General features: G+C 41.7%; 1 protein-coding gene across 9 annotated transcripts in view; it reads left to right on the forward strand.

Moving 5' to 3' along the window:
• The window catches only part of LOC143377105 (uncharacterized), a 99,148-nt gene that overhangs the window by 42,616 nt on the left and 44,083 nt on the right, over positions 1-12,449 (forward strand). Inside the window, exon 2 of one of the 9 annotated variants that reach the window (XM_076828040.1) lies at positions 8,474-8,556. The exons of 7 other annotated variants lie outside the window; for them this stretch is intronic. The gene's annotated coding sequence lies outside the window, so the exon portion shown is untranslated. Of the gene's footprint in view, positions 1-4,775; positions 4,928-8,473; positions 8,557-12,449 lie in introns of those variants that run through there. One more of the 9 variants, XM_076828041.1, reaches the window with a different exon arrangement.

Here is a 12,449-nt window from a genome sequence, read left to right on the forward strand (position 1 = left end):
GGGATCCTCGGGGGCCTCGAGAGGATCCAGTCAGTCGCGTCTGGAACAGTTGCCTCCTTTTTCCTTTCCTTTTTATCGCCAGGCCTGCTCCTCGAGAGAGAACACAGTGGAGCTTCTTGTCCGTTTCGGGGAACCGATGGAAAAGTGTCGAGGGAGTGGTTCGGAGGATGATTAAAACGCGAGGAGGCAGCGAGGGGACGTGACGATTGGCCTCGATCGTACACCTTGACAATGGGGGCCGTTAGCGTCATCGTTATTTCTCGACGGAGAGGATCTGGGATGTCCACACGGTCGGGGAACATCGTCGCGCGTGCTCGCCTAGTGACGAGAAAGACATTCCCTTCGCTCCACGTAATCCCCTTGGATTCACGAGGATCGTGACGCGAATGAATATGAGGTCACTTCCTACTCCCGAATGATTCCACCGGTGGCTCGAGTCATTCCGTATCGATTTTCGACTGGGTTGGAAGAAGGTGTCGGTTTGGAAATCTATTGGTTGCATCGTCGCTCGTGATAGTCATGTGAGAAACTCGTATAGTCACTTTGCTTTGATTAGTAAAACTCTGTAATAGATTCTTAGGTGAAGATAGTCACTTCGATTAGGTGACTATAAATTGAAAAATAGTCACTTGCGGCATGGTGAGTCTTAATGATTTAGCTTCAAAGTACAAAGTCCTCTGGCTCCAGTGACTGACTACAGGTCGGGTGATAGTCGCTTGTATACAGAATAGTCGCTATTCTGTAATTAGTAGATAAATATAGTTCGCGTGAACAGCTTTGAAACGGTAATCCTGATCTCGTGACTATAACAACGAAATAGTCACCCTGATCTCGTGACTATAACATTGAAATAGTCACCCTGATCTCGTGACTATAACAACGAAATAGTCACCCTGATCTCGTGACTATAACATTGAAATAGTCACCCTGATCTCGTGACTATAATATTGAAATAGTCACCCTGATCTCGTGACTATAACATTGAAATAGTCACCTTGATCTCGTGACTATAACATTGAAATAGTCACCCTGATCTCGTGACAATAACACCGAAATAGTCGCTCTGATTTCACTAGTATAACACCGAAATAGTCACCCTGATCTCGTGACTATAGCATTGAAATAGTCCCCCTGATCTCGTGGCTATAACATTGAAATAGTCACCCTGATCTCGTGACTATAACATTGAAACAGTCACCTTGATCTCGTGACTATAACATTGAAATAGTCCCCCTGTTCTCGTGACTATAACATTGAAATAGTCACCCTGATCTCGTGACTATAATATTGAAATAGTCACCCTGATCTCGTGACTATAACACCGAAATAGTCGCTCTCATTTCACTAGTATAACACCGAAATAGTCACCCTGATCTCGTCACTGCAGCACCGAAATAGTCGCCCTGATTTTGCGAGTATAACACCGAAATAGTCATCTCATCTCGCGACTATAACTTCTCAATAGTCCTCTTGACCACTTCGAAGCACTAGCAATACAGAAAATGATCACCTGCTCCTTTTGCCTTCCCAAAGCACCCCTTCGCCTTTATAGTCGCAAAATAAGCATACCAACTTCGACCAGATGCATGCGTGCTCCTTAATCTCCAAAAAAAAAGGACCCCACCCGTGCCACAAATTCCTCCGAGCAATTTGTAGCACGCAAAAGAGGCAGTGATTCATTCTTGCGTGCAGCCGAGGGAAGAAAAGGCGATACTGTTACACGGTACGCTTTACCGCCGGCCTATCGCGTGTGCGTGAACACACGCATCTGCATACAAGCGCGGCAAACGCATTGAAACGAGCCGCGCGAGATCGGAGATTGCATTCCGGGCAAGGGCGTTCGCAGGTTACACGCTCCTCCAGCGGAAATCAAGGGAGGAGAACAGAGGGAAACGGTCGCCTCGAGGTCTTCCGACTCCCTTATGGATCCCTGAACTGGAAATGCTTTTTTGATGAAGGAGAGGCCACTAAGAATAACTAATATCTTACCAAAATATTCTTCTTGTACCTTTACCCCATTCTGGAAACAGGAAAGGGTAAGAAGTGGAGACAATTGATAAGCTCAACACTAATCGTATCTTCGAGCAGAATATTAATTCGAGAAGTTCTCTGAGAGTGGAGGTTTCGAAGAATGCCGACGAATGTTAATTTAATGCCAGATTAGACCTCGAGAAACCAATCCCTCCCCACCGAACCTTTATTCATTTCTCTGCGACGCCCAGGAGCCATAAATGTTTACGAGCCTCTTTGCCGTGGAAAAATATTGGTTCATTAATATTAGAAATGAATTTTTCATAAGTTATCGCTGTTGATCTCTGTATCGCGTAACGATGCCCGCCTTTATGCGCGCCAGGCTATCGTTGCTAATGTTAATTGCAGATTAGTCACAAGTTGTTGCGTTGCGTAATATTGTTCGTTAGCCGTGTGTAAACGCTTCCCCCTGTTCGCTAAACGTTCATCGCGTTTTCATAAATTCCATTCAGATCGGAATGATTCACGGTGCTTAGCCGTCGACGCGCTGGATTCCATCGGCGTGAACGATGGATGAAAGCCACGGAGAAGCATTTCTAATTAAAATGGCTCGTGAGAAATTCATCCGCGCAACCGTTCTGGGAACTGAATGGTTTCCCCTTTCGAAATCGAGGAATTCCGGGCTTGAGGAGTCACCGGGTTCCGGGGATTTACGAGGATACACTTTCTGTGGCCATTTTTATCGTCGCGCATCATCGGCGAGCTATTCCGTTCTACGGTTAAATATAATTGCAAGATTTATTGCGTAAAAAATAATTTCATAACTGATTGCAGAAGGTAAGTGTGGGAAAATAAAAATAGAATGGTGGAATTGATGAAATGCCCCTGAAAAGCGACTCTACTCGCGTTCCGAAGTAAATGCGCGTTACAAAACGGTAGATCGTGGCAGCCGGAATAAATTATCCTCGCCTGCGACCCTGATCGTGCGCAAATAATACGATAGATCAATTTGCGTCACCTACGAGGCAATTACCGTCGTTTAAGGATGCAACGTGCACGAAACAGGTGATGACACTCGTCGACGACCTTCTCCTGGGCTCCCCCACAGGGGCACGTAGCTTCTTCCTCTCCCGCCGGCCGGTTTTTTCTTCACCGAGACGCCAAACCGTTACTTAGTGGGAGGAGCCATCGTAGATACAAGTTAACTTTTGCCAGCAGGCTTAAAAAGTGGTCAGAAGCGGCTAGTTTAAAAAAATCTGTAGTTACCTCAGTGACGCAAGTAGAGTAATTTATAGGACACTAAAACACAGAGTGTCTGGTTATTCAGTGGTCTCCTTGGGGTGGATTGGGAAGGTGAAATGAAGAAAAAGGGGGACTGTAAATATGGTGTCAAAAAGGAATACTTGAAATGTATAATTTAGAACTTTGCTGTCATAAGTTTAATTTCGTCGCGCGAAAAGATTACTCGATTTTACACAGTTTTGACTTAAAATCGAATTTTCCGTGTGAAAGCCGCTTTATGCGTATCCTGCATGTGTGAGCGTGGCTTAAGTGTATTCTGCAGTGTAGCCCATCCGTGTGAACGTGGCTTAAATTGCACTCCCCCCACGTGTGAACGTGCCTTAATTTCATTCTACGTAGTGCATCCCTCGCGTGTGAACGTGGCTTAATTTCATTCTACACAGAGCTGCGGACACGTGTAAACGTAGCTTAAGTGCATCTCCCACGTGCGAATGGGGCTTAATTTAATTCTGCAGTGCATCTCCCATGTGTGAACGTGACTTAAGTGTGTCCTCCACGTGCGAATGGGGCTTAATTTAATTCTGCAGTGCATCTCCCATGTGTGAACGTGACTTAAGTGCATCCTTCACGTGCGAACGTTGCTTAAGTTCATCCCCCACGTGCGAACGTGGCTTAATTTCATTCCGCACGTGTAAACGTGGCTTAAGTGCATTTTACACAGCGCATCCCCCACGCGTGAACGTGGCTTAATTTCATTCTACACAGAGCTGCCGACACGTGTAAACGTAGCTTAAGTGCATCCCCCACGTGCGAATGGGGCTTAATTTAATTCTGCAGTGCATCTCCCATGTGTGAACGTGACTTAAGCGCATCCCCCACGTGCGAATGGGGCTTAATTTAATACTGCAGTGCATCTCCCATGTGTGAACGTGACTTAAGTGTGTCCTCCACGTGCGAACATGACTTAAGTTCATCCGGCACGTGCGAACGTAGCTGAAGTTCATCCGCCACGTGCAAACATGGCTTAAGTGCATTTTACACAGCGCATCCCCCACGCGTGAACGTGGCTTAATTTCATTCTACACAGAGCTGCCGACACGTGTAAACGTGGCTTAAGTGCATTTTACACAGCACATCCCCCACGCGTGAACGTGGCTTTACGCGCGCATTCAACAGGTGGCCCCGTGCAACAGGTGGTTCCAAGCACCAAGTGGTTCCGCGCAACAGGTGGTTGCACGTGCCCAATAATCACAGAGCAATACAGAGCAAGTTCACCAGAACAGGCTTCACGCAAATCCTCATCGTCGTTCCTTCCCCACTGAGTCCCGATCTACGAAACACATCACCCAGTACCAAATCTTAAACCGTAAACACGTTGGAACGCGAACGTCCCTCGTCGCCAACCTTCTAATGCTCTCCGCAGGGACGAAATCGACGGAAGGAAAAAAGAAGGCGGTGGCATTGCAAGGCTGCCGGCTGGGTGTTGCAATCCTCGTGATGCAATCGAGCCGGAGTCTCCTCGCGACACTGAAACCCGCCTGCGCGTTCAGTGGAAGCCCAGCCTTGCCTCGAGTTTATTTTGCGTTTTCGAGACGGTGCCTCGGTCAGGCCGGCAATTATCGTCATGCCAGTTTGCGGTTCCCTCGTTCTCGTTTTTCCCCTTGCTGCCATCCCAACCATGAGTGTCTGGTGCCCAGCGACTGGCGAATTCACGGTAACGACTGTTCCTCTACCAGCTCGCCTTTATTCACGCCATTCGTTGGCGATACCGCGAAACCAGTGAATTCTCCGTTACCGCCGTGCGGTTTCACCAAGCGGTATAGCATTTACCGTGCACATAGAACGCCCCATCGGCGTTCCCCGCACACGCCGGACTGACTCACGAATTCCGAAAACTGTTCTCGCTGGAAAGACTTTACCAATGGAACGGTTCGGTGCGCGGTTTATTAGAGAACGCTGGGGCTGCGCGTAACAATGGTTCTCAACTTTCTCTTTAGTACACGACGACGATCGACCGGATATTCGAAGCGTACTGATGCACGGATTAAGGTTGTTGCAGCGACACGCGGTGTGCAGCAGGAAGCAGAGTCGCACTTCGAGAAAAAAAAAAGAAACTATTTCGTAGGCATCGACTGGTGCTCGGAACGTTTTTACTCGCGTGTCTAGTTTCTCTTTGAATTTTTGATAGCAGGAAAGCGGAGATTCAGCGAGTCGCTCGAGAAAAACGAGTTCCTCGAAGTACACGCTCGGACCGAGGCGGGTAATTGCGGTGTCGTGTTTCGGTATTGATACCAGATTTATCTTTAAACGACAAACCACTCTGACCTGTTATGGTCAGAAAATATCTCGCTTCTTGGAAGTCATTTTGCCGGGTACCGGGACGATAATCTCGTCGATTACCCTGGACGTACAGTATTTTTAACTTAACGTTCTGTTAGTACAGTCCCCGTTTCCGGCCGGTCATTAAACGTCAATTTGTCGCGTTAAATGTCTGTAAAATAATGTAGGTATAATTGCGAGCGTTGGCTCGGTTCAGGCAGTTAGTTAGCCTCTTCTTAAAATTGCTGTTGATCGCAGCTGTTTGACGACTTCGGGAGTTTGGGAATTTCTTTTTAATCCCATGGAGATTGCTTCAATTTAATTAACGTTTCGAGATTGTTTTTATTCGAGTGTAATTTATTCTTTCACTTACTGTACTGTTATTGTTATCACAGTTCGGTTTTTACTTTGCTAGACTTTGCAAAGGTATTTTATATTAAGTTTAAATTGAGCTTGGGTGCGCAGTGGGACTGAGTTAGGTTTTGCTAAATTTATATAATCGAAATTAGGTTCAATTAAAGGTTATACCTAGTCAGGAGGCCGAATAGAGGCGATTTTTCTTCGAAAAAGCGGAAGCATATATTTTTGCAGAACTTTTTACACTTAAAAGAGCAACATTCAAAGAACATTTGGTAATTTTTCTACAAAAAAATCACCAAATTTTTCTACAAAAAAAATTACCAATTGTTCTTTAAATGTTGCTCTTTTAACTGCAAAATGTTCTGTAAAAATATACGCTTCCGCTTTTTCTAAAAAAATTCACAAACATTCGCCTCTTTTGGGCCTGCTGACTAGGTATAACCACTTAAGTGTGGCTGGGCCCAGCTTAGGTCTGATTAGTTCAAGGTTGGGTCTGCTGAAAACATTAATTCAGGAATAGACTTGAGCAAGATTTTAAATCAGAGTGAGGTCTAGGTTGAGCTCAGACTCTCGATGAAAGGCTAGGTCTGCTGGGAGGCTGAAACAACACTTTGTTCTTCTCTCAGTGTTAAATCAAAAGTTGGGTCTTCTCTCGGTATTAAATCAAACTTAGCTCTACCCTCTCAATTTAACCTTAACTCTCGTTAGGTCTCTCTTTACCCAATACCTCAAACACCCTCTGACCGACATACCCCACCTAATCGAACTACCTACCTCTGATCTAACTAAATCAGATCTGCATAAGTAATCCCAAAACCTCGAAACCCCCACACAGTGCCACAGCACTTGAAACCTATCACCTCGGGTGTCACAGTTGACGCCGTGAATGATTCCTCGCGACAGGCCCGCGACTTCCGCGTTCGCGGTTTCCCTCCATCCACCACGCTGCGCCTCGCCAACGAGGAAAGTTGTTTCCAGCCGTTCTCTTTCCCTCCTTCGCCCAGCTGCGACCCGTATCATTCGCGTGAATTCTAATCGCTTTTTACGTAATATCTGCCGGCTCTGCGTGCGAGGAATGCATCGTTGCGCCTCTTCTTGCACGACTGCACGCCTCCGCCGGCTCCTGCGCCGCGCAACCTGTCCAGCTGCTAATAAATCAGGCTACCTTGACGATGACTATCAAGGCAGGCAGTTTTTTGGCCGCAGAAAAACATTTCCTCGACGAACACCGGCAAGCCTGAATCCTTCGAAGCGCCTCAGGCTTCTTCGCTTCTTCTTTTGATTCCTTAGCTTCTTCACTTCTTCTCTTGATTCCGCAGCTTCTTCACTTCTTCTTTCCGTTCCGCGGCTTCTTTATTTCTTCTTCTTCACATTCCCCAGCTTCTTAATTTATTCTTTTTTTGATTCCCTAGCCTCTATATTTCTTCTTCTTGAAATCCCCTAGCATCTTAATTTCTTTTTCTTTTGATTCCCTAACTTCTTTATTCTTTCTTCTTCAAATTCCCTAGATTCTTAATTTCTTCTTCTTTTGATTCCCTAACTTACTTATTTCTTATTCTTTAAATCCCATAGCATCTTAATTTCTTCTTCTTTTCATTTCCTAGCTTCTTAATTTCTTCTTCTTTTGATTTCCTAGCTTTTTGATTTCTTCTCTTCTTTAAACTCCCCAACTTCTTGATTTCTTCTTCTTTAAATTCCCTAACATCTTAATTTCTTCTTCTTTTGATTTCCTAGCTTATTAATTTCTTCTTCTTTTGATTTCCTAGCTTATTAATTTCTTCTTCTTTAAATTCCCTAACATCTTAATTTCTTCTTTTGATTCCCTAGCTTCTTAATTTCTTCTTCTTTTGATTCCCTAACTTATTTATTTCTTATTCTTTAAATCCCATAGCATCTTAATTTCTTCTTCTTTTAATTTCCTAGCTTCTTGCTTTCTTCTTCTTTAAATTCCTCAACTTCTTGATTTCTTCTTCTTTAAATTCCCTAACATCTTCATTTCTTCTTCTTTTGACTCCTCAGCTTCTTTATTCTTCTTTTGATTCCCTAGCTTCTTTATTTCTTCTTCTTCAAAGCCCCCAGCTTCTTAATTTCTTCTCCTATTAATTCCCTAACTTCTTGATTTCTTATTCCTCAAATTCCCCCAGCTTCTTAACTCCTTCTCCCTTAATTCCCTATCTTCTTTATTCATTCACCATATCAACTACCATTCTGGATTCAAATCCAGTCCCACTTTTTTGCCGCACAGCTCTTCTTCTTCGCCCCCCCCTGCCTCCATATTAACTTAAGGCGCTCCGGTATCGCATCATCGCCTCCGTAACGACCCATGCTTAATCCCTGAATGATCGTCCCACCTCTATTATATCCTTGCTCCCCTGTAAATGACACGTTGTCATCCGCGCTGGACGCTGCAGATACGAGATAAAGCACGCTCGTCAAGCGTAATATCCCGCGGGATCGCGTCGTTTAAATAAGATCAAAGGGTGCCTGCGTAATTGACATGTAATAACAATCTTCCGTTCTTCTCTTTTCCCGTTGTCGTTCCGTGCCTCCCTAACGTACCATTTTCTCGTTCCTGTTGCAGGTAAGCCAGTCAACTTTGACAGTATCTGCTGGGGGAACAGTATCTCGTCGATCTTAGGCGAGGCGCAGGGTATGCTGATTTACGTGAGTCATTCACTTACTGGGACTATCCGAGCCACAATATCGATTTAGTTAATTGGCAGTTACATCAGACCACTCTGATACTCCACTGCGTTCTCTTTGGCAAGCTTTTTCGTGCCGCGGTGCATCGATCCCCCCATGGATCACGAAAAACTTGGTCGGGGAAGTTGGCCAGGGAAATTTCACTGGTTCCTCGCTATTCGAGGCGTTTCCTGATTTTTTGCGATTTCTTGCGTGCCTCAATCGCCTTATGCAACACCCTCAGTCGACGAACGAAAGTCGTGGGAGTCGAACAGGGCGATATAGATTAGCATTGCTAGGCGTTGGACTCCACTTTCTCGCGCCGAAGAAAGCATGGTCTCCTGGAGGAAAATTTAGAGTCACTAATCAGCTTCGGAATCGATTTTCTCGCGCTCGTTCTTTTGGAAAACACTGTAAGTGCCAAAATTTAAAAAAAAATGCATTTTTGCGTAGTTTCGGGGAATTTCATTGTAGTGGACTGGTTTTTTTTTATGCGATGGGCGTTAGTTGAGTAAGGGCGATGTACGTTCACTTTTGACTAATTGTGGTAATTGCGAAAGAAAAGTGAGAATTGTTTACTGGCAGTCGTTCGGTGGAACGTAAATAGGTGTTTACGCGGCGATGGTATGTTTGCATAATTCCGGCGATCTAACAGGATCAGGAAGAGGTTAGAATTATGAGAAGGGGAAAGGAGTCACTGCAACGGCATCTTGCATAAGCCAATGTACGTGTCTGCATTCAGCACTGGCCAGTGCGTCGGGGAATGCATCGTCCTCCATATTTTTCTGGCAGTTCTTTTTCGCAAAACAAAAGAGCATTCAAAATTTTTGAAATTTAAATTTGTTTCGGAGCTTAGGGAATTTGAAAAATTATACGGTTTTAATTTCTACGATTTTAAGAATTTGAGAAATTTGAGAAATTATAATTTGTTTCGAAAGCCAGGTATTTGAAAAATTTGACGGGGTTCTGAAACGTTGGGAATTTTTAAAGGTCGCCAAATTTTTGAAAATTTAAGAATTTGCAAAGTTAGACGAAATTTCTGGAATTTTAGAAATTTCGGGAATTAACCAAATTTCGGTGTTCTGAAGTGTTAGGGAATTTTAAAAGTCGCCAAATTTTTGAAACTTTAAGAATTTGCGAAGTTGGACAAAATTTCTGCAATTTTAGAAATTTCGAGAATTAACCAAATTTCGGTGTTCTGAAGTGTTAGGGAATTTTACAAGTCGCCAAATTTTTGAAACTTTAAGAATTTGCGAAGTTGGACAAAATTTCTGCAATTTTAGAAATTTCGGGAATTAACCAAATTTCGGTGTTCTGAAGTGTTAGGGAATTTTACAAGTCGCCAAATTTTTGAAATTTTAAGAATTTGCGAAGTTGGACAAAATTTCTGCAATTTTAGAAATTTCGGGAATTAACCAAATTTCGGTGTTCTGAAGTGTTAGGGAATTTTACAAGTCGCCAAATTTTTGAAACTTTAAGAATTTGCGAAGTTGGACAAAATTTCTGCAATTTTAGAAATTTCGGGAATTAACCAAATTTCGGTGTTCTGAAGTGTTAGGGAATTTTACAAGTCGCCAAATTTTTGAAATTTTAAGAATTTGCGAAGTTGGACAAAATTTCTGCAATTTTAGAAATTTCGGGAATTAACCAAATTTCGGTGTTCTGAAGTGTTAGGGAATTTTACAAGTCGCCAAATTTTTGAAATTTTAAGAATTTGCGAAGTTGGACAAAATTTCTGCAATTTTAGAAATTTCGGGAATTAACCAAATTTCGGTGTTCTGAAGTGTTAGGGAATTTTACAAGTCGCCAAATTTTTGAAACTTTAAGAATTTGCGAAGTTGGACAAAATTTCTGCAATTTTAGAAATTTCGGGAATTAACCAAATTTCGGTGTTCTGAAGTGTTAGGGAATTTTACAAGTCGCCAAATTTTTGAAATTTTAAGAATTTGCGAAGTTGGACAAAATTTCTGCAATTTTAGAAATTTCGGGAATTAACCAAATTTCGGTGTTCTGAAGTGTTAGGGAATTTTACAAGTCGCCAAATTTTTGAAACTTTAAGAATTTGCGAAGTTGGACAAAATTTCTGCAATTTTAGAAATTTCGGGAATTAACCAAATTTCGGTGTTCTGAAGTGTTAGGGAATTTTACAAGTCGCCAAATTTTTGAAATTTTAAGAATTTGCGAAGTTGGACAAAATTTCTGCAATTTTAGAAATTTCGGGAATTAACCAAATTTCGGTGTTCTGAAGTGTTAGGGAATTTTACAAGTCGCCAAATTTTTGAAACTTTAAGAATTTGCGAAGTTGGACAAAATTTCTGCAATTTTAGAAATTTCGGGAATTAACCAAATTTCGGTGTTCTGAAGTGTTAGGGAATTTTACAAGTCGCCAAATTTTTGAAATTTTAAGAATTTGCGAAGTTGGACAAAATTTCTGCAATTTTAGAAATTTCGGGAATTAACCAAATTTCGGTGTTCTGAAGTGTTAGGGAATTTTACAAGTCGCCAAATTTTTGAAACTTTAAGAATTTGCGAAGTTGGACAAAATTTCTGCAATTTTAGAAATTTCGGGAATTAACCAAATTTCGGTGTTCTGAAGTGTTAGGGAATTTTACAAGTCGCCAAATTTTTGAAATTTTAAGAATTTGCGAAGTTGGACAAAATTTCTGCAATTTTAGAAATTTCGGGAATTAACCAAATTTCGGTGTTCTGAAGTGTTAGGGAATTTTACAAGTCGCCAAATTTTTGAAATTTTAAGAATTTGCGAAGTTGGACAAAATTTCTGCAATTTTAGAAATTTCGGGAATTAACCAAATTTCGGTGTTCTGAAGTGTTAGGGAATTTTACAAGTCGCCAAATTTTTGAAACTTTAAGAATTTGCGAAGTTGGACAAAATTTCTGCAATTTTAGAAATTTCGGGAATTAACCAAATTTCGGTGTTCTGAAGTGTTAGGGAATTTTAAAAGTCGCCAAATTTTTGAAACTTTAAGAATTTGCGAAGTTGAACAAAATTTCTGCAATTTGAAAAGTTTGGGAAATTAATCAAATTTCTATAATTTGAAAAGTTTGGGAAATTAATCAAATTTCTATAATTTGAAAAGTTTGGGAAATTAATCAAATTTCTATAATTTTAAAACTTTGGGAAATTAATCAAATTTCTATAATTTTTAGTGTTCCGAGAAGTTAACGATTTTCTATAATTTGAAGAACACGAAAAATCTGTGAAATTTCTGAGATCTCGAGAATTTGAAGTTTCTGTAATTTTGTGATGCGTGTAAAATATTGAAGATCTCTAATTACCCGACGCTCCCAGCACTAAATTCACAGACGAAATTATCAGTCATGACTCAGATTCGAAATCGACTGGGTTCTTGCATCGCCGATGCTTGTTAATTGCAGTCGTGTTAGATAGCCCGATAGGAGAGCTCGCGTCTACCAAGAACGTACACGAGAATTTTTACCATTCCTCTCTGAACGATCGCATCACCGATCAGACTGCGAGCAATCCGCTTTGCACGCAGATAACCATTCCGGATCGTTATCTGGAACGAAGTAATAAAGTCGGCGTTAAAATTACCTGCTTCCATCCACGCTACAATTGTTGCTTCGATAGTCGTGCTAGATAGAAAACAGTTTCTCTCAAGAAACATTAATATCTATCAAAAAAAAAAAATAAAAAAATAAAATCGATTCATTACTTGAGATTCTACCGACAACTAGTTTCTTCATAACGAAAACTTTTCGCATATTTTCTGCATAATAACCGCGAATAATAATAATAATTCCAAGGAAATCTTTCCCACTAAAATTAAATAAACAAAAAAATTTCCTAAAACCGCTCAACACTATTACCTCCTATACAATATATATCTTCTTAA

Source organism: Andrena cerasifolii, chromosome 15, assembly GCF_050908995.1.
Source record: "Andrena cerasifolii isolate SP2316 chromosome 15, iyAndCera1_principal, whole genome shotgun sequence".
Taxonomy (NCBI): domain Eukaryota; kingdom Metazoa; phylum Arthropoda; class Insecta; order Hymenoptera; family Andrenidae; genus Andrena; species Andrena cerasifolii.